Source organism: Euprymna scolopes, chromosome 46, assembly GCF_053919585.1.
Source record: "Euprymna scolopes isolate OS-2025 chromosome 46, ASM5391958v1, whole genome shotgun sequence".
Lineage (NCBI taxonomy): Eukaryota > Metazoa > Mollusca > Cephalopoda > Sepiida > Sepiolidae > Euprymna > Euprymna scolopes.
In genome coordinates, this window is record NC_136527.1 from 216,646,798 (window position 1) to 216,674,710 (window position 27,913).

Consider the following 27,913-nt stretch of genomic DNA (forward strand, 5'->3'; position numbering starts at 1 on the left):
ACCCATTATTTTAAACTATGGCCGAAGTTAGAAATAAATAACAAAAAAATTAAACTTCCGGAACTATGAAAAAAAGTAAATAAAGTGAAAGAGAACATATATCCATAATTGTTTAATTGGAAATGTTTCGATTTAATTAATGAAAACGGGAAAGTTTTTCATGAAACGTATATATATATATATATATATATATATATATATATATTTTTTTTATTAAAAACAGAAAATGAAAAAGACATTAAAAACAGGTACTAGTGCTAAAATAATAACGGGGTTTGTATTACTGTCCACATAGATTCGAAAAAGTTGTCAAAAAACAAATATATAACAAATAAATGTTATCAAAGGCAAGATAAGTTACTTTTCTGCCAAACTGGCTAGCGATTTTCTGGACATTTATTTCTCCTGATCTCGCGGGTTTATTTTAAATCTCAGTTGACAACATTGCATCACTAAAAAAACACCACAGGCTTAATGTAAACAGAATGTGTTTACAATATCGGTAAATTTTCAATGGGTTTATTGATAATGTAACCATGTGATTGAACTTTAATTTAAATTAACCACACGTGGTCGAAAAATGAATGCCGACGCTCAAAGTGTATACACATTTTGATTCCTCCCTTTACTTAAAAATTCACCAAAAATCAGGAAATTAACCAATTTTAATGAAAATTGCAGTATTTTTTTCAAATAATGATCGCAGAATATAATGAACTAATTATTTTTACTTAACTCTTGGTGAAAATGTTTTATTTTGTTTAAACAAAAAATACCTTTACTAAAGTTATGGTTTTCAGTAGTAAATAAAAAACACAATTTATTTTTGCTTTTTTTAAAGCATCGTAATTTGTAACAATAAAAAATAATTTTTACAGTAACATTACGAAAAAAGCCCCAAAAGTCCGTATTAATGAATTCGATATAACTCGAAGAAAAATGAATTATCGGATACTATTCAGGAAATTAAAGATTCAATTAGATTCCTATTTCAGTCACCTAAATTATTTAGGGTGAAATGTGTTTAGGAATTTATAGCCAAACCTAAAAATTTTTTTTTTGGTAAATATCCAGATACGCTACGACAGAACACCGACCACTCTAATTTGTTTGGGGGGGGGGGGGTGATGTTGTTACTAAAGGCAAGATAAGTTACTTTCCTACCTAACTGGATATATATTTTGTGTTTTGATTTAATGTAACATGTTTATTCAGCTCGAAAAACATGCAGTTTTTACCGATGTATTGGAAAATTCAAAATGGCGCCCGGTTCTCTGTTTAACACAGTAAGTTTGGGAAAATGAGTTACTGTACACATAGATTCGAAAAAGTTGTCAAAAAACAAATATATAACAAATAAATGTTATCAAAGGCAAGATAAGTTACTTTTCTACCAAACTGGATATATTTTCTAGTGTTTTTATTTAATGAAACAATGGGCTCCTTTTTTTTTTATTTTTTTACATGGTGGTCACCACTTATCAAGGCCCGAGAGATATAGAGTGGGGGAAATTTTTCACAGTGGATTCAGTTAGGCGGGTGTTTTTCGTGAAAGATTGGCGAAGGGGGACCAGAGATTGGAGTTCAGACGAGCACCTGCCATGGAAATAACGATAAAACAAGGATAGGCTCTCAACGTCTCTTCTGTGGGAGAGGTTGCAGGGTAGAGAAAAGGGCATCCCCCACTAAGCCACGAAGTCTATTTTGTACTCTGTCAAGGCATGATAGGCTGTTTTGGGGCGCTCCTGCCCAGATGTGGCAGCAGTATTCCATCCTTGGACGTACTTGGCTTTTATATAGATGCCTAAATCAAAATGTCACATTCCAAAAATCACGTAAGGCGATTCCCCACTCTTTATCTGTGCCTAAATCAAAACGCGGATTCCATGAACAAAGCTTCTTTCTTAGAAGTGCACGCCTGTGGAACTCTGTTCCGTCTGCCTGCTTCCCACCTGACTACAACTTGGATGTGTTCAAGTCCAATGTTAACAAATTCCTAATGAACCGCCCCCTTAAGTAAACACTTCATCAAATCTCCTCACTAACTTAATGTACTTGCAATAACCCTTATCTCTGAGTGGCTTCCGGGCTTTGATAAGTGGTGATCACTGTGTAAAAAAAAAAAAAATCACTAGAGGACTTTTTTTTTTTTTTTTTAGACAAATGTCTGAGGGAGTATCTGTACAAAGATGTTATTACAGAGTTTTAGCTTTGTATTACAGCTTAGTCTCTCTCTCGGATCAAAATGTTGAGGTCCAGCAACAAACAAGAGTAAGATAGCCAGCAACAAGTCAAACTGTAAACCAGTTTAATGCGGGTACTGGTCTTCTGCTTTATAGTTTTTTAAATCAGAGATTTGCCTCTCTTAGAGGGATTGCCTTCACCATGGCTTACGGGAGCCGTCTCCACCCCAATGCTATTCAGTCCATGTCTGGGACTGAGGTTGCTGGCCATTAGAGCATACTTCACATGCCACAGCTGACAAGGCCTAAGATTCTCTGGAGGTTTCTGTCAGGGTCACCTTACTCTTAGCCCTTGGTTAAAGAACCTTGGCTCACAAGGCAGTGGGGGTTCAGTTATATGGCGCCGGACACACACTGTCTTGAATCACATCTGAAGTGAATTAATTTGTTTACACACACCTTGAATGAGGGAAGAATCTGAATGCAATAATTTCATATGATTTTCAAAATCTGCAGGTAAAGAAAATCTTGCGGGGCACATCGTGCACGGAAAATATTCTGTGACGTCATGTGTAAACTTATGCGCGATCAAGTGTTCGTTTTTGGAAAATATTTTTTGGCAGATTCCGCATCGGAACCATTTTTCTTTCTCGTGTCGTAAAAGATGTCGTTTTAAGGACGCATTCAGGTAAAATATCCGTCCGCACGTCTCACACGCGTGTTTCCGTCGACAGTGCGTCAATTGGTGCTTGATAAGGTACGACTTCAACGAAAATACACTTTTACACACGTTACATGTAAAATCATTTTTTCGTATTTCAATTCCGGCAGTTCTTTCTTGGGAGGCTTCGTAGGAAATAAACTGGCCAGCACTTTTATACAAAGATTCGATTTGTCCATTTTCCATTGGGAACTTCTAGATGTAGCACTGAAAAGGAATAATGAAAAGGTCAATATTTAAAAATTTGATTATTTCATGATGAAATGTTTTGTTTGATGCGGGTATGATAATATTAACAATAATAATAAAATAATAACAACGAAAATAATAACAATAAAAAAAAATAATATATATAAGAACAATAATAAAATAACAATAACATTATAAAAACAATAAAAATAATAAACATAAAATATTAACAATAATAATATTAATAATCATAATAATAATAATAATAATCGTAATAATTATAACAATAATAATAATAATAATAATTATAACAATAATAATAATTATAACAATAATAATCATAATAATTATAACAATAATAATAATAACAACAATAATAATAATAATAATAACAACAATAACAACAATAATAATAATAATCATAATAATTATAACAATAATAATCATAATAATTATAACAATAATAATCATAATAATTATAACAATAATAATAACAATTATAACAATAATAATAACAACAATAATAATAATAATAATAACAACAATAATAATAATAACAATAACAATAATAACAACAATAATAATTATAACAATAATAATCATAATAATTATAACAATAATAATAATAACAACAATAATAATAATGATAATAATTATATTAACAATAATCATAATCATAAAAATCATAATAACAATAATAATCATAATAACGAAAATAATAAAAATAATATATATAATAGCAATAGTAAAATTAATATTAAGAATAATGAAAATAATAATAATAACAATTATAATAAATAATACTAACAAAAATAATAATAATAATAATAATAATAACCATTATAACAACAACAGTAATAATCAAACAATAAAAATAATATAAAATAATAAATAAAAAAGTAATAAAAATACAAATAGTTGTCCATGTCTTCAAATATTTGTAGAGTTTGGTTCCGTTGTTTTGTTTTACGGCATATCAACCCTTTTCAGTTTATTTAATGCCGAAGTACATCAACCCCCTTGCGTTATTCATGTTGCATTCAGTTATTTCATAGATGTGTGTGACCCCGACAGAACGCTGACTCCCAACGTCGTGTGCCGTGGATTTTTTGTTCAACTATTCTTCTAATTGCCGGATCATCATTTTCTTCCTGGTGACTGTCTACGGGAACTCACGTGGATCCACAAAGTTGTTGGTTGGTTGTTTCACGGCATATCAACCCTTTTCGGGTTATTTAATGCCGAATCCAAAGATTCGGAAGAAAGTTTTTTAATAGAATATATTTGTTGTTTCCACGTCGGTTTCTATTTAACCCATAGTTGGGACCCTAACAGGTACTACCACTCCGGGTCAGAGTGGACCTGGGAGCAATGGTAATTAAAGGGTGGCTCCACACTCCCCAAAGCCCACAAGCTGGGGCCTCACCACTGGATATAGTTTAAGGTCATATCCAGGATCCCCATTGAGGGACTTTTACCCTCTGCAGGGGGGCAGTTGGCATATTCTAATGCCCCACTGACAGGGCCGGGACTACAACGTCAAAGAATAGAACAAAACAAATAGGAAAAGCACAACACCAATATTTCAAATGTATTTGACGGCTGGACCTGAGAGTGTGTGTCTCCTCTACGTTCCGCCCTAGGCTCATCTGTCACTCATCAGCTCATCTCAATCTCAGCAATTCTAGAAAAAAAAATAGCTTGCTCATGGAATTTGCGGTAAGATATATGCAGAGAGTAGTGGGGAAATTGATCACAGTGGCTGTATCTAGACGTATTATATTTGTGCCATGCGAGATTATAAAGTGAAGCTCAGTTGAGGAAATTGATAACTGGCTTATCTCAATCTCAGTTTCGTTGTCATTTCTAAAAACTGTCAATCCGTTGTCCAGCGCTATTCGCTATCAAGTCCTATCAATTGCAAACGGCAGCTCGGTGTCAACTACTCTTCCTAGAAGTCCTTAACCCGGCTACCCTTCCCTCTCTAAGCATCTCATCTGTAGGTTTCTATTGTCGTTGTCAAATCTAAAAGGCTCGATCTACAATTCTGAATCTCTGCTCTATCGTTATTATAGGCCATGCTCGACTGAGCTTCACTTTATAATCCCACACGGCACAAATATAATACGTCTAGATAGGTTTCGATTCTAAAAAGCTCGATCTACAAATACCTACAGATTCATTGTTTCCTATTTCCTATCTTTGTGTGTTGTCCCTCTAATTGCCAGATCGCCATTTTCTAACTGGCGACTGACGATGAGAACACACGTAGGTCCACAAAATAAAAGAATAGAGTAAAATGAACAGGAAAAAAAACGCCAATGTTTCACATAGATTTGACAATGACAATAGAAACCTACATAACAGATAAGATGCTTAGAGAGGTTAGGGACTTCAGATAGCAACACTGGGAAGAGTAGTTGACACCGAGCTGCCGGTTTCTATTGTCATTGTCAAATCAAAAAGGCTCGATCTTTTTTTTTTTTAACATAGAGGTCACCACTTATCAAGGCCCAGAGGCCACTCAGGGATAAGGGTCATTGCGTGCACTTCTGAGAAAAAAGCTCTGCTAATGGAATCTACGTTTGGATTTAGGCACAGATAAAGAGTGGGGAAAATTATTGAGAAACGGCAGCTCATTGTCAACTGTGTTCTCAGCATCGCTATCTGAAGTTCCCCACCCAGCTACTCGGAAGTTGCCCTTCCCTCTCTAAGCATCTCCCCCGATCATCTCTTGTTATCTGTTCTGTAGGCTTTGATTCTAAAAGGCTCGATCTACAAATACCTAGTTAGGGACTTCAGATAGCAACACTGGGAAGAGTAGTTGACACCGAGCTCCCGTTTGCAATTGATGGGACTTGATAGTGTTGCAATACTATCTCTGCTCTATCGTTATTATAGGCCATGCTCGACTGAGCTTCACTTTATAATCCTGCACGGCACAAATATAATACATCTAAATACATTTCCCCACTGCTCAATGTTTCACATAGATTTGACGATGACAATAGAAACCTACATAACAGATAAGATGCTTAGATATATTTGACGGCTGAACCTGAGAGTGTGTGTATCTTCTCAATATTCTATTAATGTCATATTCTTTTTTTTTTTTTTTTTTTTACACAGTGATCACCAAGGCCCGGAAGCCACTCAGGGATAAGGGTTATTGCAAGTACATTACGTTAGTGTGGAGATTTGATGACGTGTTTACTTAAGGGGGCGGTTCATTAGGAATTTGTTAACATTGGACTTTTTTTTTTTGCAACAAGTGTTCTTTAAGCAGGCTTAGCTAAATGGAGTTTAAGAAAAAGTTTGTTCAGGTCCGAATGGGGAAAGCTCGTTCAGATCCGAAGGGGGAAAGCTCGTTCAGATCCGAAGGGGGAAAGCTTGTTCAATTCTGAAGGGAGATAGCTCGTTCAGGTCCGAGTGGGGAAAACTCATTCAATTCTGAAGGGGGGGGGAAGCTCGTTCAGGTCCGAATGAGGAAAGTTCATTCAATTCTGAAGAGGAAAAGCTGGTTCAGGTCAAAATGGGGAAAGCTCGTTCAATTCTGAAGGGGGAAAGCTTGCACAGGTCCGAAGGGGTAAAGCTGGTTCAGAGCTGAGGGAGGAAAGCTGGTTCAGGTCCAAAGGAAGAAAGCTGGTTCAGGTCCAAAGGAAGAAAGCTGGTTCAGGTCCAAAGGAAGAAAGCTTGTTCAGGTCCAAAGGAAGAAAGCTGGTTCAGGTCCAAAGGAAGAAAGCTGGTTCAGGTCCAAAGGAAGAAAGCTGGTTCAGGTCTAAAGGAAGAAAGCTGGTTCAGGTCCAAACAGGGAAAGCTGGTTTTGGTCTGAAGGGGGAAAATTCATTCAGGTTTAAAGGGAGAAAGTTGGTTCAGTTCCAAATGGGGAAAGCTTGTTCAGTTCTGAAGGGGGAAAGCTAGTTAAAATTCAAAGAGGGAAAACTCATTAAGATCTGGAGGAGGAAAGCTGGTTCAATTCTAAAGAGGAAAAGCTTTTTTTTTTTTTTTACACAGTGATCACCACTTATCAAGGCCCGGAAGCCACTCAGGGATAAGGGTTATTGCAAGTACATTACGTTAGTGTGGAGATTTGATGAAGTGTTTACTTAAGGGGGTGGTTCATCAGGAATTTGTTCACGTTAGACTTGAAGACATCCAAGTTGTAGTCCAGTGGGAAGCAGGCAGACAGAACAGAGTTCCACAGGCGTGCAGTTCTAAGAAAGAAGCTTTGTTCATGGAATCCGCGTTTTGATTTAGGCACAGATATAGAGTGGGGGAAATTTTTCACAGTGGATTCAGCTAGACGGGTGTTTTTCGTGAAAGATTGGCGAGGGGGGACCAGAGATTGGAGTTCAGACAAGCACCTGCCATGGAAATAACGATAAAACAAGGATAGGCTCGCAACGTCTCTTCTGTGGGAGAGAGGTTGCTGGGTAGAGAAAAGGGCATCACCCACTAAACCACGAAGTCTATTTTGTACTCTGTCAAGGCAGGATAGGCTGTTTTTAGCAGCTCCTGCCCAGATATTGCAACAGTATTCCATCCTTGGATGTACTTGGCTTGTTCAGTTCCGAATGGGGAAAGTTTGTTCAGTTCTGAAGGGGGAAAGCTGCTTCAGGTCCGAATGGGGAAAGCTCGTTCAATTCTGAAGAAGAAAAGCTTGTTCGGTTCTGAATGGGGAAAGTTTGTTCACATCAGAAGAGGGAAAGCTAGTTCAGTTTCTAAGAGGAAAAGCTTGTTCAAGTCCGAAGGGGGGGGAGAGCTTACTCAGATCCGAAGAGGGAAAGCTCATTCAGATCTGAAGGGAGAAAGCTTGCACAGGTCCGAAGGGGTAAAGTTGGTTCAGAGCTGAAGGAGGAAAGCTGGTTCAGGTCCAAAGGAAGAAAGCTGGTTCAGGTCCGAAGAGGGAAAGCTCGTTTTGGTCAGAAGGGGGAAAACTCGTTCAGGTCTGAAAGCAGAAAGCTGGTTCAGGTCCGAATGGGGAAAGCTTGTTCAGTTCTGAAGAGGGAAAGCTGGTTCAGGTCCGAAGAGGGAAAGCTCTTTCAATTCTAAAGAGGAAAAGCTTGTCCAGTTCTGAATGGGGAAAGCTTGTTCAGTTCTGAAGGTGGAAAGCTGCTTCAGGTCCGAATTGGGAAACCTTGTTCACATCAGAAGAGGAAAAGCTTGTTCAAGTCCGAAGGAGGGAAAGCTCGTTCAGATCAGAAGGGGGAAAGCTTGCACAGGTTCGAAGGGGTAAAGCTGGTTCAGAGCTGAAGGAGGAAACCTGGTTCAGGTCCAAAGCAAGAAAGCTGGTTCAGGTCTGAAGAGGGAAAGCTCGTTTTGATCCGAAGGGGGAAAACTCATTCAGGTGTGAAGGGAGAAAGCTTGTTCAGTTTCGAAGGGGGAAAGCTTGTTCAGTTTCGAAGGGGGAAAGCTTGTTCAGGTTCGAAGAGGGAAAGCTAGTTCAATTCTGAAGAGGAAAATCTCATTCAAGTTCGAAGGGGGAAAGTTTGTTCAGGTCTGAAGGAGGAAAGCTCATTTGGGTCGGAAGAGAGAAAGCTTTTCAGGTCCAAAAGAAGGAGAGCTCATCAGGTCCAAAAGAAGGACAGCTCATCAGGTCCGAAGTAGAAGAGCTCATCAAGTTCTTAGGAGGACAGCTCATTCAGATCCATAGAGGGAAAGTTTATTTATTGAAAATTAGAAATATATAAAAGTTAAAAAATATTTAGAGATAGTTTTCGATTTCCTTTAATGTATTCTGATTAATTCTAAACGATTCAAAAGCATCAGGATAACGAACAAATGCTTTATTTAACTGTTTAAATATTTTAGTTTTATTCCCATCCTTATTACTAAGCTAGAAACTTGGAGTATAAAATACTAATATATAACAAACCCGGCAAGTAGCTAAATCCCACCCCTTCACTGTAGAGATCCCTAGATGCAAGAGAGGCTCCTACTTCAGTAGTTTCTTCCCCAGAACAGCTAGACTTTGGAATTCCCTTCCGAGTCCCTGCTTCCCCGACATGCAGAAGTTCAAGTGTAACGTGAACCGACATCTTTCCATCTTTCTGCCCAACTCCCTACGTAGTACCTCTGATGCTTATGTCCCTGATAATAGCCCCCTACAACAAAGTGGCAATGTGCCTTGTTTGGGGTGAAAATGTAATGAATATAAAATGTGCGTGTGTGTATATGTTAAAGAGCATCTCTCCCCCCCTCTCTGGCTTTCTTACTCTTTCTATTTTCTCTCTGTGTCTCTATTAGAGAATAGAGAAAGAGAGAGGGAGAGGGAGAGAGAGAGAGAGAGAGAGGTGAATAACGTGGACAGTGGACACGTTTGCAAAAGAAGGGTCAGCTGACCAGATGACGTGGTATCATGTGATGAGGTTAGCTGATTCTTTCTTGGCAGTTGGGTTTTCGGGTGTTGAATAAGACAGACGGCTTTTCAGCTGTCCCCCCCTGGGCTGGGGAGGACGCTGACGTGTATCATCAAACAAGCAAGGTTCACCTCCATTCTGTGTCGACCTTTGGAAGGTGAATAAAAACATAAAAACCTTAATTGTCATCTTGGAGTGAATTCTTCATCCAACAGGCCAGCTCCCCTCCAAGAGACAATGAAAACCAGAGGAACAACCGACGACACATGAATAAAGGTATGTAAAAAAAATACATGTCCACAAACACACACCCACGACACGAATCTCCTTGACAAAATCTCTTTTATGACAAACCCGAATATATAACATATTCGTTTTGGTGCTCGTGACTAAGTCGCATCACCGATGCGATAATCGAACCTGTGTTTAAGAAAATACAACGTGGAAGCATGGAGATTTAGTGTCAAGAAAAAAGAAATAGACTAAAAAAAAAAAAAAAAAAAAAGGACAAGAAAAAACAATAAAATGTATGGAAAAAAAAAGAAAAAGAAAGAACAGTAAAAAAAAAAAAAAATAGAAATCAACACACACACAACGTAGGGTCCATTAAAACACTAGGCGAATTAGAAAAATAATTAAGAAAAAAAAAAAGAAAAAAAAGAAAAGCAATACACACGTACAACCTTTTCACGAAGAAAGAAAAGGAAGACATACAGACACACAGATGTAAAACTTTATATATAGAAAATAGTTAAAAAAAAATATTTATCGTATTGGGAATTAGCTCGATATGAACGAAGAAAAATATCACTTAATGTCAAAATTAGAAGGGAAAACGAAAAATGACCTTATTTTGTAAATTTTTAACAACGGCCAGTGAGAAAACCAAAAAGAAACGAGCCTTACCACAAAGATAAACATGTCAATCAAAAATATGTGTTATGAATATTTCGTGTCATTTTTAAATTGTGAACTAAATGTAACTTTTAATGAAAAACAATATGTACTTTTGATGAAAAACAATGGATAGGTTCTGAAATGTGATTTTTTTTTTCCTTTTTTTCACTAATTGAACGATTTTATTTCTTAGGAATTTTTTTTTTTTTCTTACATGGACAATTTTAGTTCCATCGAGTTGTCTGAGACTTTATAAGTGAGTCGTTTTATTTTATTTTAGAAACGACTGTATTTTAATTGTAAATGTCTAGGTATTTTTTTTGTAAACGACTGTGGTTTTTCTTTAATTTTGAATTATGTGGAATGGTAAAAGATGATGCACTATGCAGCCGACCTACTTGCTGACGTGGACAAAATTTTGTTGTTTGGATTTTTGTTATTGCTAAGATGGGACTTTCTGAATGCTTATAGGATATTTTTGTATTTTTTTTCATTTATTTTCTTTATGTAATTGATGTGTTCTAAAATGGTATTGTGCAGGATTTTCTTACTCTGTGACATGTATTTTTTTTTTCGCAGAATGGGGAGGTGGAATCTTGCTTGTGGGGTCTATGGAAAGAAGGATTAATAAAAGAAAAAATGTGTTTTTAATTAATTAAATAGTAATAATAAAATAGGGAGAAAGAAATAAGATTTAAACAGTGTAATAAATGATTTAAAAAAAAAAAAAAAAAGTTTCGGAAGAGTCAAAGGTTCAGTCGGTATTAATTTCAATTTTCGAAAAGTAGAATAAATGTTCTATTCGACATGAGTGACGTTTTGACCACATAAGTAAGGTAAAAAAAAAAAGGATAAATATAGGGTTAAATAAACTATATGAAGAAATGAAAGAAAAAAGTGGGGCGTGAATGGAATTTAATTTCTGTGGCAAGCATGTTAGAATTTTGGAGAGGTGTTGAATTACATGGGTAGTTATTAATTTCATTATTCTCGGGAAATGATTCGAATTTTATTTTTTTTTTTTTATCGTGATTTCTGTTGATTTCGAGTAGAATCAACATGGAGCAAGTTTGAGTACTTCATGTGTGGAAATCCGATGTTTTCCGTGAAGCTATGTGTCTTCAAGGCAGGTTGCGCTTACCGACTTTGGAAAAAAAAAAGAAAGTTTTTTCTGACATAGCAGTGAACGGAATGTATTCTGTCCAGCGTGAGTGGATCTAGTTGTAATCAACTTCAGGGAGCAAATGAAATGCCCTCTGACATGGTGTAAGGGGCAGAGGGGGTGCAATGGCTGACGTGGCCATTATGTTACGAATCGCTCAAGAGAAGATGAATGAAATATGTATGCAAGTACTTAGGAAAATAAAATGTTACCATATTGTGAATTAAAGGTACCAAAATTAAAAAAAAAACATGCTGGGTGAATTTAATTGGTATTATTAAATTAAATTATTTTGGAATAGATTTGGTTGGTTTAGTTATATTTTAGGGACGTTTAGCGCGTAGTTGCATTTTTTTTCATGAGAATTACAAGGCGATTAGGCTGTAGAAAGCAGTTTTTTCTGTTGTTTTATTTTTTTTAATAAGCCACGGTATTGTCACAAATTAGAAAATTTGGCAGGGGAAATACTATTTTAGAGTAATGAGAACCCTGTTAAAACAATACTAGTGGTTCCAGTGAGTTGGAAGATGCCACGTAGGCCCAAGCAACGGCAATAAGTCTTGTCCAACAAAAGTCTGGCGTGCGAGGTCGCGATAATTCCTCAGGGTACGGAGCGACTGGACAGTCGGTACCAAGCCTAATCACGGGGAGATAGAAGAAAGGGAAAGATGCAGATTACGTAAGGGACAAGATAGAGCCTTATTATTTTTTTTATTTTTTTAGAGGAATGTGTGAGGGATATCTGGGTTGGAATCTTGGGACTAGCTGGGAATGCGGAAAAATCACAAAGGGAAAACTACTTAGTTAGAAATCGATGGCGCATTAGTTAGGGAGTGATGATTCCGTATCTTGTCGGGTTCCAGGAACTCAAACAGGCTCCGAGTGAATCAGTGTGAAGGCGTATCTTGACTTAGACCAACCAAGGGAGTTAGTAGAAGAGCTTTGTGAAGTCCCGAAGTAGTAGATTGAATAGAACAAAGCTCCAGTAATAGGACCACTCAGAGAAAGACGTCAGGGCATTACAGTAAAGGAAAAAAAAACTGGGACTTAGGCCTATGCTGAAAGTCGAGAACGCGAGTGGGATGGTTGGGTCGGTAGAGCATCAGACTTTTAATCTGAGGGTCTGGGGTTCGAGTCCCCATGCGATAAAGCTACCACCAACATGGAGCATCCGACGTTCTGGTCGTAATTGCGATATGCTGGCCCCATTTCGAAAAAGTGATCGAAAATGGAGTCTCCATTTGTTTGGCCAAGTGGTCCAAATAAAGAGCAGAGTCAGTGGAAAATATCCAACAATGCGACCGCCTAGACAAGATGTATATCTGCAAAGCTGTATCTTTGTCTAACTTGGAAGCAAGTTAATGTCTAGGAGGGACTTTTGAGAAGCAGCAGAAGGGTTGATAGTGTTGTAGAAGAGTACTGGTGCCTGATCTTTCTTGGAAAAGGGGTGAGTCCGGAAAGTGAAAAAATAAAGATGTACTTCGGACATAATTATTTTTTTTTAGTTAGTTAGTTATTAAAAATGTATGGCTTGCCATACATTTTGATAAAAAAGGGGTGGAGGAATGTTAAAGAGCATCTCTCCCCCCCTCTCTGGCTTTCTTACTCTTTCTATTTTCTCTCTGTGTCTCTATTAGAGAATAGAGAAAGAGAGAGGGAGAGGGAGAGAGAGAGAGAGAGAGAGGTGAATAACGTGGACAGTGGACACGTTTGCAAAAGAAAGGTCAGCTGACCAGATGACGTGGTATCATGTGATGAGGTTAGCTGATTCTTTCTTGGCAGTTGGGTTTTCGGGTGTTGAATAAGACAGACGGCTTTTCAGCTGTCCCCCCCTGGGCTGGGGAGGACGCTGACGTGTATCATCAAACAAGCAAGGTTCACCTCCATTCTGTGTCGACCTTTGGAAGGTGAATAAAAACATAAAAACCTTAATTGTCATCTTGGAGTGAATTCTTCATCCAACAGGCCAGCTCCACTCCAAGAGACAATGAAAACCAGAGGAACAACCGACGACACATGAATAAAGGTATGTTAAGAAATACATGTCCACAAACACACACATCCAGGAAGACATCAAAAATAAAACCATTAGAAACTAGACGATCACGTACACGAATCTTCTTGACAAAATCTCCTTTATGACACCCCCGAATATATAACATATATATATATATATATATACACACACATATATACACATATATACACAAATATATACCAATACATACATATATACACATATGAAGTGAGAAAGCTTGTTCAGGTCAAAATAGGCAGAAAGCTCATTCAGTTCTGAAGGGGGATATCCCATTCAGGTCCGAAAGGGGAGAATGAGCTCAGGTCCAAACGGGGACAGACTGTCAAGGTCTGAAAGCGGAAAACTCATTCACGTAGAAAAGGGGTATAGCTCCTTTGGGCCAGAAAAGGGCAAATACGTTTAGGTTTTTTTTTTTTTTTTTTTTTTTTTTACACAGTGATCACCACTTATCAAGGCACGGAAGCCACTCAGGGATAAAAGTTATTGCAAGTACATTACGTTAGTGTGGAGATTTGATGAAGTGTTTACTTAAGGGGGTGGTTCATTAGGAATTTGTTAACGTTGTACTTGAAGACATCCAAGTTGTAGTCCAGTGGGAAGCAGGCAGACGGAACAGAGTTCCACAGGTGTGCAGTCCTAAGAAAGAAGCTTTGTTCATGGAATCCGCGTTTTGATTTAGGCACAGATATAGAGTGGGGGAAATTTTTCACAGTGGATTCAGCTAGACGGGTGTTTTTCGTGAAAGATTGGCGAGGGGGGACCAGAGATTGGAGTTCAGATGAGCACCTGCCATGGAAATAACAATAAAACAAGGATAGGCTCGCAACGTCTCTTCTGTGGGGGGAGAGGTTGCAGGGTAGAGAAAAGGGCATCCCCCACTAAGCCACGAAGTCTATTTTGTACTCTGTCAAGGCAGGATAGGCTGTTTTTAGCAGCTCCTGCCCAGATATGGCAACAGTATTCCATCCTTGGACGTACTTGGCTTTTATATAGATAGAGAATTGCATCAGTAGTGAGATATCTTCTGGAGTGGTAGAAGGATCCCACCATCTTTCCAGCGACCTTGGCAACAGACTTGATGTACGTGTTCCATTTCAGATCAGGAGTAAAGGTAAAACCCAGAAGCTTGTCAAAACACGGGGCCTCTCCCAGACGAGAGCCATCCATCCCAATTGATGCCAGATGGGGATCAGAGCGTTGATGATGTAAGGATAGGAGTTTGGTTTTAGATGCATTAAAGGTAACCAGCCACGTCTTCCCCCACTGAACCACGTGCTCGAGATCAGAGGAGAGAGAATCAGAGAGAACTTTGTCATTTACAGCCTTTGATGTGTTGCCGTAGATGGTCGTGTCATCAGCATAGATGTCAACGAATGTGTTTAGGGAGGTCATTGATGTAGATCAGGAAGAGAGTTGGGCCCAGGATTGACCCCTGAGGGACTCCAGCATTTATATTGCAGGCCTCCTATTTTTGTCCATCTACCACTACTCTTATGAGCCTATCGGAGAGAAATGATGTAATGATTGAGAAAATATTTCCAGTTACACCGTAGCTGGAAATCTTGTGAAGTAAACCCTTATGCCATACCTTGTCAAAGGCCTTTGATATGTCAAGAGCAATTGCTCTAGAAAGGAAGCCTTTGTCAAGAGATTCACTAATTCTGTGAGATATAACCGTCAGCACATCTGCGGTAGATCTTGCAGAGCGGAAACCATATTGTGTGTCACTAAGAAGGTTGTTTCTGCTGAGGTGGTTGACTATTTCTCTATTTAATATGGATTCCAGCAACTTACTCATAACACACAGGAGACTTATTGGTCTGTACTGAGAGGGAGATGATTTATCACCTGAATTCTTAAATACAGGGCAAACTGATGAGGTCTTCCAGGGATTCGGAAAGCACTTCTTCTTAAGGCAGCGCTTAGTTTCGTAAGTATGAGAGCAAGTTCTGGTTGAAGCTTTTTTAACACTATAATAGGGATGCCATCAGGGCCAGTTGCTTTACTGGAATCTAGGTTCTTGATTAGCTTGGCCACCTCATGCACGGATATTTGTATGTTACCTAGCTTGTTCTGTGTTATAGGAGGAAATATTTTTTTTATTTATTTTTTTTTTTATTACATTTTTACCCCAAACAAGGCACATTGCCACTCAGGTGTAGGGGGCTACTATCAGGGTCAGCAACTACGGGGGCACTATGTAGAGATTTGGGCAGCAAGATGTCGGTTCACGTTGCACTTGAACTTCTGTATGTCAGTACAGTTAGGGAAGCATGATCCTGGAATGGAATTCCAGAGTCTAGCGGTTCTGGGGAAGAAACTACTGGAGTAGAAGGATCTTTTGCATCTAGGGATCTCTACTGTGTGGGGGTGGGATTTAGCTGCCTGTCGCGTTTGTCGAGGGTGTCTGCGACGTGGGGGCACAAGTGTCTGCAGTTCGTCAGAGCACTCACCATTAAAATACTTGTAGAAGAAGCAGAGGGATGCAACGTTTCGTCGATGGGACAGAGGCTGAAGCTTAGATGCCAGTTCAGGGCCTATCAGATTGGCGACTCTTTTTTTAACCTTGTCTACGAGCGAGAGACTAGTAGTAGACGCACCAGCCCAGATGTGACAACAATACTCCATACATGGGCGAATGGTGGCCTTATAGAGATACAGGATACTTTCAGGTGTCAGTAGTTTTTTAGCACGGTAGAGAGAGCCTACCTTTTTTGCAGCGGCCCTAGCAATGTTTTCAATATAATGGTTCCAGCTCATGTTTCCTGTGAACGTTAGGCCAAGCAGTTTGAAAGATGTACTCTCAGACAGGGAGTCACTGGCCATTGCTATTGGTGGCAGGGAAGGTTTCTTATAGTTATTGAAGGAAACCAGTTTGGTTTTGGCAGCATTGAATGTGACCATCCATTTATGTCCCCATTCCACTACAGATTGGAGGTCATCCTCTAGTGTTTTTGCCATTTCTTTAGATATGTGTTCATTTGTTTTCCTGTCATGCCTTTTATAGAGTGTAGTGTCATCAGCATATATACCCATCTCAGAGGCAGTTTTGTCGGGGAGGTCATTAATAAATATCAGGAACAATAGAGGTCCAAGAATAGACCCCTGAGGCACTCCCGCATTTATATCACACTGTTTAGATGTTCGACCGTCGAGGACAACCTGGATTTTTCTATTGTCTAAGAAGGATTCAATTATGCTAAGTATTCTACGAGTGATACCGTATGATTTAATTTTCCTGAGGAGACCCTTGTGCCATACCCTGTCAAAAGCCTTAGATATATCTAGAGCTACTGCTCTGCCCTCCCCCGCTTTATCCAGTGAATGGTATATACGTTCAGAGATTACAGTGAGAATGTCAGCTGTGGAACGGGCTTGTCTAAATCCATATTGTTGGTCAGTCAGAAGTTTAGCATCTGTAAGGTGCCGGACTAGAGCATGGTTAATTATGGTCTCAAATATTTTGGCAAAAAGTGGGAGGAGGCTAATGGGGCGATTATTTGATGGGTCAGTTCTTTCGCCAGAATTCTTGAATACTGGTACTACAGAAGCAGTTTTCCAACAGCCCGGAAAGCATGATTCGTTAAGGCATTTGTTGAAGAGTTTGGAGAGAACTGAAGCTACTTCGACTGAGCACTTTTTTAATAGCACAGCTGGGATGAGATCAGGTCCGCATGCTTTGGAAGTGTCAAGATTTATTATGATAGCATGTACCAGAGCAGGGGTGATTTTTAGATCGTCTAGCGTGGCGTCTGTCCGCAAAGGAAAGTCAAGCAGGGGGTGGTTGGTAGGGTCCAGTGTGGAGTTCGAGGAAAACCAGCTGGCAAGCATATTAGCTTTGACGGTTGCTGAGCAAACAACCTCGTGATTGTTGGTTAGTGAGGGAATTGTTGATTGCCCATTGTTTACTACACTGTTGTAGATTTTCCAGAAGTCACGATTTCCTAATTTTTGTGCTTCGATGCGTTTTTTAGTGGTTTCAGTAAATTCTCTCTTAGCTGTCGCTATTTCTTTCTTAACAGATGGGGAGTTGATGGTCTTCGTCGCATAGGGTAGAATTTGCTGCAAAGTTCTTTACAAATAGGGAAAGCTTGTTCAGGACCGAAACAGGGAAAGCTCGTTAAGGTCATTGGGGGGGGGAACTAATTCAGGTCCAAAGTGGGAATGCTCATTCAGGTTTGAAGGGGGCATGGTTGTACAGGTCCAAAGGGGGAAAGCTCATTCAGGTCAGCAGGGGGAAAGCTTGTTCATGTCAGAAAGGGGAAAGGCTTGTTCAGGTCCAAAAGGGGGAAAACCCGTCCGGTCTGAAGTGGGAGAGCTCATTCCGGTCAGAAAGGAGGAAAGCTCATTTAGGTCTGAAAGCTCATCCAGGTCAACAGGGGGAGATCGTTCAGGTACGAATAGGGGAAAAGCTCATTCAGGTCGAAAGTGGGAGACCTCATCAGGACCGGAGAGGGTTTAGGGAATTTCCCTAATAAAATAAAATAACACAATTCTATGAACAATGACAAACAACTTCTTCAACTTAACAAGGGAAAGGTTTATTTGCAAAGCGTACTGAAGGAAGAAAGTAGAGTCGGGTCTCCACTGCCTTACGAGGTAGTTACAACCCGCGGCTGTCGTCAATACCTTTAGTAGGAGCAGCGAAGAGAACAGGCGTCTAGCCCCGACGAAGGCTGGTAGCGTAAGAGAGAGTTTTCTTCTGGGACCGGAAGCTGTCTGGTCCCTAGGGGTCAATTTGTATTCGTGCGCAAGTCCTCAGATTGGACAGTCTAGCGCCTCATCACTCACTCAGAGGAAGCGAATGCGCGAGAAGAAAAGGGGTCCATTTGTGTCTGCTACATAACCCCCTGCTTAGGCTGAAAGCCGACAGAGAGAAAGGTAGCATAACAAATAGCAGAAAGAAAAATACAATAAGAAATGTCCGTCTCTTTCTTGCAGAAAAAAAAATGTTCTTACTTTTCTGTGAAAAGTTGGAATATTTGCACAAAACGTTCTGTTCTAAAAAGGAGAGAAGAAAAAATGTTCTTTTTCAACAGAAATACACTGTTTTGCAAAGTCTCTTCGGCCAATGTACCCGTCGACCACTACGTGTAGTGGTCACATAATTGTTCTCACGTGGAACATTTACCTCAGGTGTATGATTATGCTGTGTGTATGTTGGAGGAATGTGTGGCTCAGGTGTTAATGTGTCCAGAAAGGCTCTTTTTACCCTATCTACCGATACTGTCTCTTTTTTACCACTAATGTCTAGGATAAAAGTTTTATCAGTGCGTGAAAGCACGCGATAAGGGCCAGTGTAAGGTGGAGTTAGGGGGGCTTTTACTGCGTCCTTTCTAAGGAACACGTGAGTCCATGTCGCTATGTCCTTCGGAACCAAAGATTTAATGGTCTGTTCCCTAGGGTGCATCGGCGGTAGCTTACTGAGATAAGCTCGTAGTCTGTTGACATATAGAGCTGTGTCAGTTGATATATCCTCTATCGGGGTCAGCATCTGACCTGGCAACGATAGAGGTGCTCCATAGACCAGTTCGGCTGCGGAATATCCCAGGTCCTCCTTGATTGATGCCCGACAGCCAAGAAGGATGACCGGTATGTACTCGCTCCATCGCTGTTGATCAGGGTAAGCGCGTAATGCAGCTTTCAATTGGCGATGGAAGCGTTCTATCATCCCATTTGAAGCAGGGTGATAGCTTGTTGTCCGAATGCGAGTGATCCCGAGGATCTTGGACAGTTCCCGGAATAGGTGGGATTCGAATTGTGCACCACGATCAGTGGTGATTGTAGTGGGAACTCCGTAGCACGATATCCAGCCTGATATAAGGGCTCGCGCTACAGATTCAGCCGAAATGTCACTAAGTGGGATGGCTTCTGGCCACCGTGTGAAACGGTCTATGCAGGTCAGGAGATAAGTGAATCCCTGACTGACCGGCCATGGTCCAACCAAGTCAATGTGAACATGGCTAAACCGAGCGTCTGGGGTGCTGAATGTTCCAAGGGGTGCGCGGATATGCTCGTGCACCTTTGATTTTTGGCAGGATACACAGGAACGTGACCAAGCAATGATGTCACGCCTCATGTTAGGCCAGAAAAATCTAGCTGTAATCAGCTTTACTGTGGCTTTGCGTCCGGGGTGTGCCAGGTTGTGTAGAGTGTCGAAAACAACTCTACGGTGGGTCGTTGGAACGAATGGTCGAGGTGAATCCGTTGAGGTGTCACAGATGATCTGCGTGTCAGAAGTAGGCACGGGCAGATATGCGAATTTGCAAGTCCCGAATTCAGGTGACGATGGATCCAACGTGTCCAGACTTGGCTGGTCTAAGGCCATCTGTTGCAAATCGATATCCGATGGTGAGGACAGAGAATTGATGGGCAGGCGAGACAATGCGTCTGCTGCTGCGTTCTGCTCACCCGCGATATGTCGGATATCACTAGTAAACTGCGAAACAAAGTCCAAATGACGTGTTTCGCGGGGAGAATATTTGTCCGGCTTAGCACGCAGTGCGTATGTAAGCGGACGGTGATCGGTGTAGATCACAAATTGTCGGCCCTCGAGTGAATGTTGGAAGTGTTTCACTGCGAGGTACATTGCCAGTAGTTCGCGGCCAAACGTGCTGTAACGTTGTTCGGCCGGTTTCAGCTGTCGCGAAAAGTATGCTAGAGGTTGTAACTGTTGTTGGTGCTGCTGTTGCAGCACTGCACCTACAGCTGTGCCCGATGCATCAACGACCAGTGAAAACTGGGCATCGGGTACAGGATGTGCCAGCAAAGATGTCGTCGCTAGTTTATTTTTCACTTCCGCAAATGCTTTAAGTTGGATCTCATTAAGTGAGATCTGCTCGTTTTTCTTCTTCCTGTTACGTAACAGGTCGGAAAGAGGAGCTAAGAGATCCGCACAGTGTGGGATAAAGCGTCTGTAGTAATTCAACAGACCAAGGAAGTGCCTAAGTTGGCGAAGTGAAGTGGGCGGTTGAAGGTCTTGTAGAGCCTTCACCTTTTCCGGCAACGGAGATATACCGTCTGGGCTGATAATGTGGCCCAGGAAAACTAGTGACGTAACACCGAAAATGCATTTACCAGGGTTAATCCTCACTTGGTATTGCTGAAACCGTTCAAAAAGTAGGCGGAGGTGAGTGACGTGTTCCTCAGGTGAGGCACTAGCCACGAGAATGTCATCTATATAGTTATAGACGAAATCTAAATCACGCACTACTTCATCCATAAAGCGCTGAAAAGTACTGGCAGCGTTACGTAGGCCGAAAGGCATAGTAAGAAATTCAAACGCTCCAAATGGGGTTGTAACCGCAGTCTTGGGTATGTCGGCCGGATTCACCGGGATCTGATGGTAAGCCTTAACCAGATCTAGCTTAGAGAAAGTCTTACAGCCATGCAGCGAGGAAGCAAAGTCCTGAATATGCGGGATTGGGTAACGATCAGGTACCGTCATGGCATTGAGTCGTCTATAGTCCCCAGTTGGACGCCAATCTCCGTCTCGTTTTGGAACCATATGCAGAGGGGAAGCCCAAGGACTGGACGAGGGGCGTATAATTCCCAACTGTAGCATATGATTAAATTCTGCCTTCGCTGCTTTAAGTTTATCCACAGGAAGGCGACGAGGGCGTGAGAACACAGGAGCACCTGTGGTCTCAATATGATGTTTTGTGGTGTGCGTGGGTTTGCTCACCACAAAATTTAAATTGGTTAACTCCGGGTAGGAGTGTAGCACCTCATGGTATGGGTCATTTGCAGCGGCAATGAAAAATACCGGGCTGATAGATGGGGCATTAGATAACGAGCCAGGGACGGAAAGTTCCGTGCTAGCGTCTATCAGCCGGCGTCTGCGCATGTCGACCATTAAATTAAAATTATGCAAGAAATCCGCGCCTAGTATGGGGTACGGTAGATCTGCTACAGTGAAAACCCACGTAAAGTCTCTCCGTAAATTCAAGTCCAGAGAACGTGAAATTTGACCGTACGTGGGGATAGGTGAATGGTTCACCGCTTGCAGTGTTATCAATGACACTGGTGGCCTTTCTTTAAGTAGCCTAAGTGGCCATATACTACAAACAGCGCCAGTGTCTACCAAGCAACGTGCTTGAGATTTTACGTCAGTGACGAAATAGGCACGGTTATTTGCATTTTGTGGAAAGTTTGCCGTGCTCGTCTTTCCACAATTTAGTTTCCCTGGTTGTTAAAAGTGCAGGGCATTTTACAATTCCGTGCTTCAGCGCCATAGCGACTATGATAAAAACATAGTCCCGGCATGTTTGCACGGCGACGGTGGTGCGCCGGGGAAGATGAGCGGCTTTTGTAGCGGCGTCTGGGTGAGTGCGACCTGCCCATATTGAGCTTGCTCACCTCTCTAGTGAGGCGTTCGATGGCCGTTAGTATAGCCACCGATGTAGCATCCTGTCTTACATTTGCGGTGCCTGCGGGTACCTCAGCAGGCTGTTGTGGAATCGCCGCGGTGGTAGGCCCCCTCACAAAGTCCATGACCTTGTCCGCCGATGCTGCTACTACATCGACGGTGTGTTTTTCAAACATTGGCGCAAGTATGGCCTTTACCTGCGTCGGCAGCCTTGAGAAAAAGAGCTGCTTAATTAAGGCACTGTCAGGAGGGACGTCCTCTGCCAGTTCCCTCATTCTACGGAGTAGTTCCGTCGGCCTGCGGTCACCTAAGTGCTCGTCATGGACCAGCGTTTGAAAACGCTTTTCCGCCGACACGGACGTCCGTAGTAGCACCTCCCGTTTTATGCTATCGTAAGTGGAGTTTAACGGGGTGTCCGTTATTAAGTCCTTGACCGCAGGAGTCAATGACGCGGGGAAGGCACTGAATAAAATGTGCAGCTTCGTTTGCTCTGACACGTTGTTCGCCGCAAAATAAGACTCGAGTTGAGCAAACCAGACCCGGACGTCCCCAGCGAAGGCAGGCAACGTTGTCATTGTCACTACCGAAAGTAGATACCAAATATTTTTAAAAAAAATATATATATATAATGTATCCGAAATCTGAAAGGACGCCGAATATGGACCACGTGGAGAAGAAAGGAGAAATATGGAGAAAATCTTTAAACAGAGACAATACAAAAAAAAAAAAATTTAACAGGCTAATGGGGGAGGAGAAGAAAGAAACAAAATTACCATGAAATAAAGCTAAAACAAAATTATATCAGGAAGAGCCGTGAAGCCAAAAAAAAATGTGGACAATATGGGTTTTTTTTTTTTTTTTTTTTTTTTTATAAATGTGTGTGAACCTGAAGATAAATGAACTCTTTAAGTACTTACATTTTGGCCGAAGAGTGCTAATGCGGAAAAACTTCGTGAAAGTTCTTTTTTTTTTTTTTTTTTTTTTTGTTGTCGAGTTTTTTCTTTTTCGTACACCAAGAAAGTGTCACCTCTTTTTGTAGGTTGGCGTTCTTTTTTTTATGTGTAGCCCGCCGTTGTGAAAGAAAAGGGTGTTTTTTCTTTGTTTTTTTTTTTGTTTTTTTTTTTTTGTATGCTCCTTAGTTTATAATATATATATATATATATATATATATATATATATATATATAACGGGAAAAAAACGATAAGGAAGAGAGGGAAATAACGTCTTTTTTTTTTTTTTTAAGTTTTAAATGTGCTCTCCCGAATCCGTTGTCTGTTTATGTGTGTGGTTGGAAACCATGTGCTGGTTTTTAAAATGCGCGCCTTACCCTGTTAAAAAGCGAAAGAAGTGTCTGTTCGGAAATGTGTTATCACGACGGAGTCACCATTTTAGGGAATTTCCCTAATAAAATAAAATAACACAATTCTATGAACAATGACAAACAACTTCTTCAACTTAACAAGGGAAAGGTTTATTTGCAAAGCGTACTGAAGGAAGAAAGTAGAGTCGGGTCTCCACTGCCTTACGAGGTAGTTACAACCCGCGGCTGTCGTCAATACCTTTAGTAGGAGCAGCGAAGAGAACAGGCGTCTAGCCCCGACGAAGGCTGGTAGCGTAAGAGAGAGTTTTCTTCTGGGACCGGAAGCTGTCTGGTCCCTAGGGGTCAATTTGTATTCGTGCGCAAGTCCTCAGATTGGACAGTCTAGCGCCTCATCACTCACTCAGAGGAAGCGAATGCGCGAGAAGAAAAGGGGTCCATTTGTGTCTGCTACAAGGGAGCTCCTCAGGTGCGAAGGGGAAAGCTTGTGCAGGTCTAAAGGGGGGGAAGCTCATTTAGGTGCAAAGGGGGAGAGCTTATTTAGGTGCGAAGGGGGAGCGCTCGTTCAGTTTCAAAAAGAGGAAAGCTCGTCACGTCCAAAGTGGGGAGCTCATCACAGGGAGAGCACTCAGGTCCTAAGGGGAAAGCCTGTTCAGGTCCAAAGGAGGAAAGCTCATTCAGTTCCGAAGGTGAAGCTCATTTAGGTCCAAATGGAGAGAGCTTTTCAGGTCCGGAAGGGGAAAAGCTTGTTCAGGTCCAAAAGGGAAAAGCTCGTTCAGGTTCGAAAGGGAGAAAGCTCGTTCAGGTCTAAAGTGGAAGAGCTCATCAGGTCCAAGGGGAGAACTCATTCAGTTCTGAAGGGGGAAAGCTCGTTCAGGTCCAAAGGGGAAGAGCTCACCAGGTCCGAAGGGAAAGCTCATTCACATATGAAGGAGGATAGCTCATTCATTTCTGATTCGAAAGGTGGAAAGCTCGTTCAGGTCCAAAGTTGGAGAACTCATCAGGTCTAAGAGGGAGAAAAGCTCATTCAAATCCAAAGTTGGAGAGCTCCTCAGGTCCTTAGGGGAAAAGCCTGTTCAGGTCTGAAGGGGGAGAGCTTGTTCAGGTCCAAGGGGGGAAAGCTTGTTCAGGTTCGAAAGGGAAAACTCATTCAGGTCCACCAAAAAGTATTATGGTGTTTATTTGGGTAAATTTTTAAATTAGCTCCACCTCCACAATTTTCTTCTTCAGAGACAGCTAGTTTTCAATATTAAAGACTTCTATTATGCATGGTAGTTCACTGATGGCCATGTTTGTATATGCAAAAAAATAGGTTCACCTCGACTATTTTCTTTAAAATGATTACTTTTCTGGGTTTTCGATCATGCTGAACAAGAAAATGTCATTTAAATTTTGCAAAGCCCTGTATCATGTAGTGTAATTCACTGGCGACTATGTACACACGCAATAAACAAATATTTCGGTAAAAATGTTAAGAATAGCTTTTGGAATAAACACCTACAACCTCCCCATGTTAAGAACGGCTTTCAGAATAAACACCCTATTTTAGAGAGGGGGTGAAAACATATTTGTCCCAAATTCAACTGTAATATTCGGTGTCAGCATACCGACCTGCAAATACTATAAAAAAAAATTGGGGGTCAGTCGCAGAGAAGTAGATTTGTTTATCGCACACACATAGAAACATGGCTGCCAGTGAATTACAGTGCATAATACAGGTCTTTATATCTTGAAAACTACTTGTCTCTACCAAAATTTAAATGAGATTTTGTTATTCAGCATAGTCGAAAACCTATAAAAGTTGTCCTTTTAAAGAAAATTGGTGAGGTGGGCCTATTTGTTTATCGAGCACACATACAAACATGGCTGCCAGTGAATTACAGTGTCTAATACAGGTCTTTATATCTTGAAACATACTTGAAGCCATCATTTTAAAGAAAATTGGTGAGGTGGACCTAATGTAAAAATTTACTTTTATTTTTTAAATGAATACGTTTTCGGACCAGGATCAAAGTGTAGTAACTGTTCTGACACTTCACTTCACTTTTATGGTCTCGGTTAGTGGTGGAGAAATCAATTGTGACTGATACATTTTTTTTATTTTTGTTACTAACAAGAGTGCCCCTTTTTTGGGGGAGCTGGTTTCCCCTCACATTAAAAACCGACCTTGTGTCTAACTCTGCCCTCACGGGGAGCAAGTAAACACAAAAAAATAATACGTTTTTAATCTAAACTTCTTTTACAAACCATGCTATAATCCCATTGACTAATGTATACCCGTTAACCCTTATCCTCGAGTGGCCTCCGGGCCTTGATAAGTGGTGACTCCTTTGTAAAAAAAAAAAAAAGTAAAACACACCCCTTTTAAAATATACGGTCTGCAATGTTTGTGAAAGTTACAATAACACTACATCCAACCAGGAGTTTATATCACTTATGGCCATCCATACTGACTGGAGAGGTCCCGATCTAAATTTTGTCTCGTCTCTGTCAGTTTAACATCGTTTTGGGTTTGTATTACTGTACACATAGATTCGAAAAAGTTGTCAAAAAACAAATAAATGTTCTCAAAGGCAAGATAAGTTACTTTTCTGCCAAACTGGATATGTTTTCAGTGTTTTTATTTAATGTAACATGTTTATTCAGCTCGAAAAACATAATGTGCTTACCGATGTATTGGAAAATTCAAAATGGCGCCCGACTCTCTCTTTAACACGGTAAGTTTGGGAAAAGGTGCTATAAATATAAAACTAGACAAAATACTGTTAGAAACTCGCTCAATATATGTTACCGTGACATAACTTGACATATATTCGGTGGGTTTTTAATAGTATTTTGTCTAGTTTATTATTTATAAGACCTTTTCCCGAAATTACCGTGTTAAAGAGAGAGTCGGGCGCCATTTTGAATTTTCCAATACATCGGTAAACTCTGCATGTTTTTTGAGCTGAATAAACATGTTACATTAAATAAAAACACTGAAAACATATCCAGCTAGGTAGAAAAGTAATTTATCTTGCCTTTGATAACATTTATTTGTTATATATTTGTTTTTAATACAAACCCAGTGTTCCTATTTACGATGCCTCTCCCCACGGGACAGAGTTAGACACCAGGGTCGTTTTTTAATGTGGAGTAAAAGGAACAAAAAATAAAAATTGTCTCGGTCGTGAAGGATTTCTCCTCCACTGCAGCATCTGAAGAACAGATACTACATTTTGATCTTGTCCTGAAGGTCAATATCAGTGTTAAGTAAAAATCTCCAATTTTGGTGGGGTGGGGTGGGGGAAAGTACCGAAATACCTCCCTTATTTGCTATATATTTGTTTTTTGACAATTTGTGTGATTTTTGGAATGCGATCTACAGTAATACAAACCCATTTATTTACCACAATACCACATTCAGTCCGTGGAGTTGGACCTACTTAATGAATTCCCCAAACATTCTTAATGAAAAAAAAAAAAAATGATGTACATTTTTAAATTACTTACAAAAGTTGGAATCATCAAAAATATTTCTTCGTTTTCAGATTAAAAAAAACAAAGAAAAAATGGCGGATTCTTTTTTCTCCTTCTTTTTTTGAAGAGCTCCACTTTTCAAGAAATACATTTTTGGTAAATTTTTACGACCTGCCCCACAGTATTATAAACACCCCCAAACCTCCCCAGGTTAAGAACGGCTTTTAGAATAAACACCTCGAAAACCGTTCTTGACATGGGGAGGTTGGGGGAGGGGGGGGTCATTCCGAAAGCCGTTCCAAACATGGAGTGGTTGGGGGTGTTTATACTATGCTGCTGAGGCAGGTCGTAAAAAAATGGCTAAATTTTTATGAGAATACGGACCGTGCTGAAATAATGAGATTATTATTTAAAAGCCCATTCTTAACACGGCAGAAAGAGCTTAAAAAAAAAAAAAAAACATTCTGTACAGTCAGGAAAGCAAGGGCCCGGGAGAGAATTAGAGGGTGTTCATTTTACGTTAAATTTATATATATCCCCACCCTAAAATGTTAAATTTTTAAATTATTTAAAACACGAATCAGACCCCTATTTCGAAATAGACACCGGTTATTATTTTTTCTTCATTTTGGAATCACTCGATGTTTTTAGGACAAATTTCGTAAATTTAGCTGGGTTTTTTTTTTGGGGGGGGGGGATAATTAGTGACTCAACGTCGTTTAACCAAAAAATGAAGATCTTCTTTCTTTTTTTTTTCTTTTTTATTTTTTTGCCTGGTACGATTAAACGGCCTTTATAAATAATTTGAAACGAGAAATTTGCAAAAAAACAGGAAAAAAAAAAAAAAAAAGAAGATAAAATTTAACATTTTAGAGAGGGGGGGATCACTTTTTCTATATAAATTTAACGTAAAATGAACACCCACATTTTGGCCACCCAGCGTTCAACGAGACATGTCACCCCTAGCATTTTTTCAAGAGTGCCAGAAGGAGGAACATGACAAATTCAAATGGGAATTAAATTTGAAAAATAAAATAACGATTAATTCAATTTTTTCTATTTTTTCTATTTTTTATTTTTTTTTATTCAATTTTCACCCCAAACAAGGCACAGTGCCATTTTGAAGCAGGGGTCTACTATCAGGGACTTAATCTGCAGGGGCATCATGAAGGGAGATGAGTAGAAAGATGTTTGTTCACATTACACTTGAACTTCTGCA

At 40.2% G+C, this 27,913-nt stretch overlaps 1 long non-coding RNA gene across 1 annotated transcript; it reads right to left on the minus strand.

The window, feature by feature from the left end:
* Positions 1-357: 357 nt before the first annotated feature.
* LOC145271067 (uncharacterized) lies at positions 358-27,029 on the minus strand. The gene is made up of 2 exons (XR_013865677.1): positions 26,728-27,029; positions 358-3,111 (listed from the first exon to the last, which is right to left on the minus strand). It is a non-coding gene; the product is annotated as an uncharacterized LOC145271067 (long non-coding RNA).
* Positions 27,030-27,913: the final 884 nt, after the last annotated feature.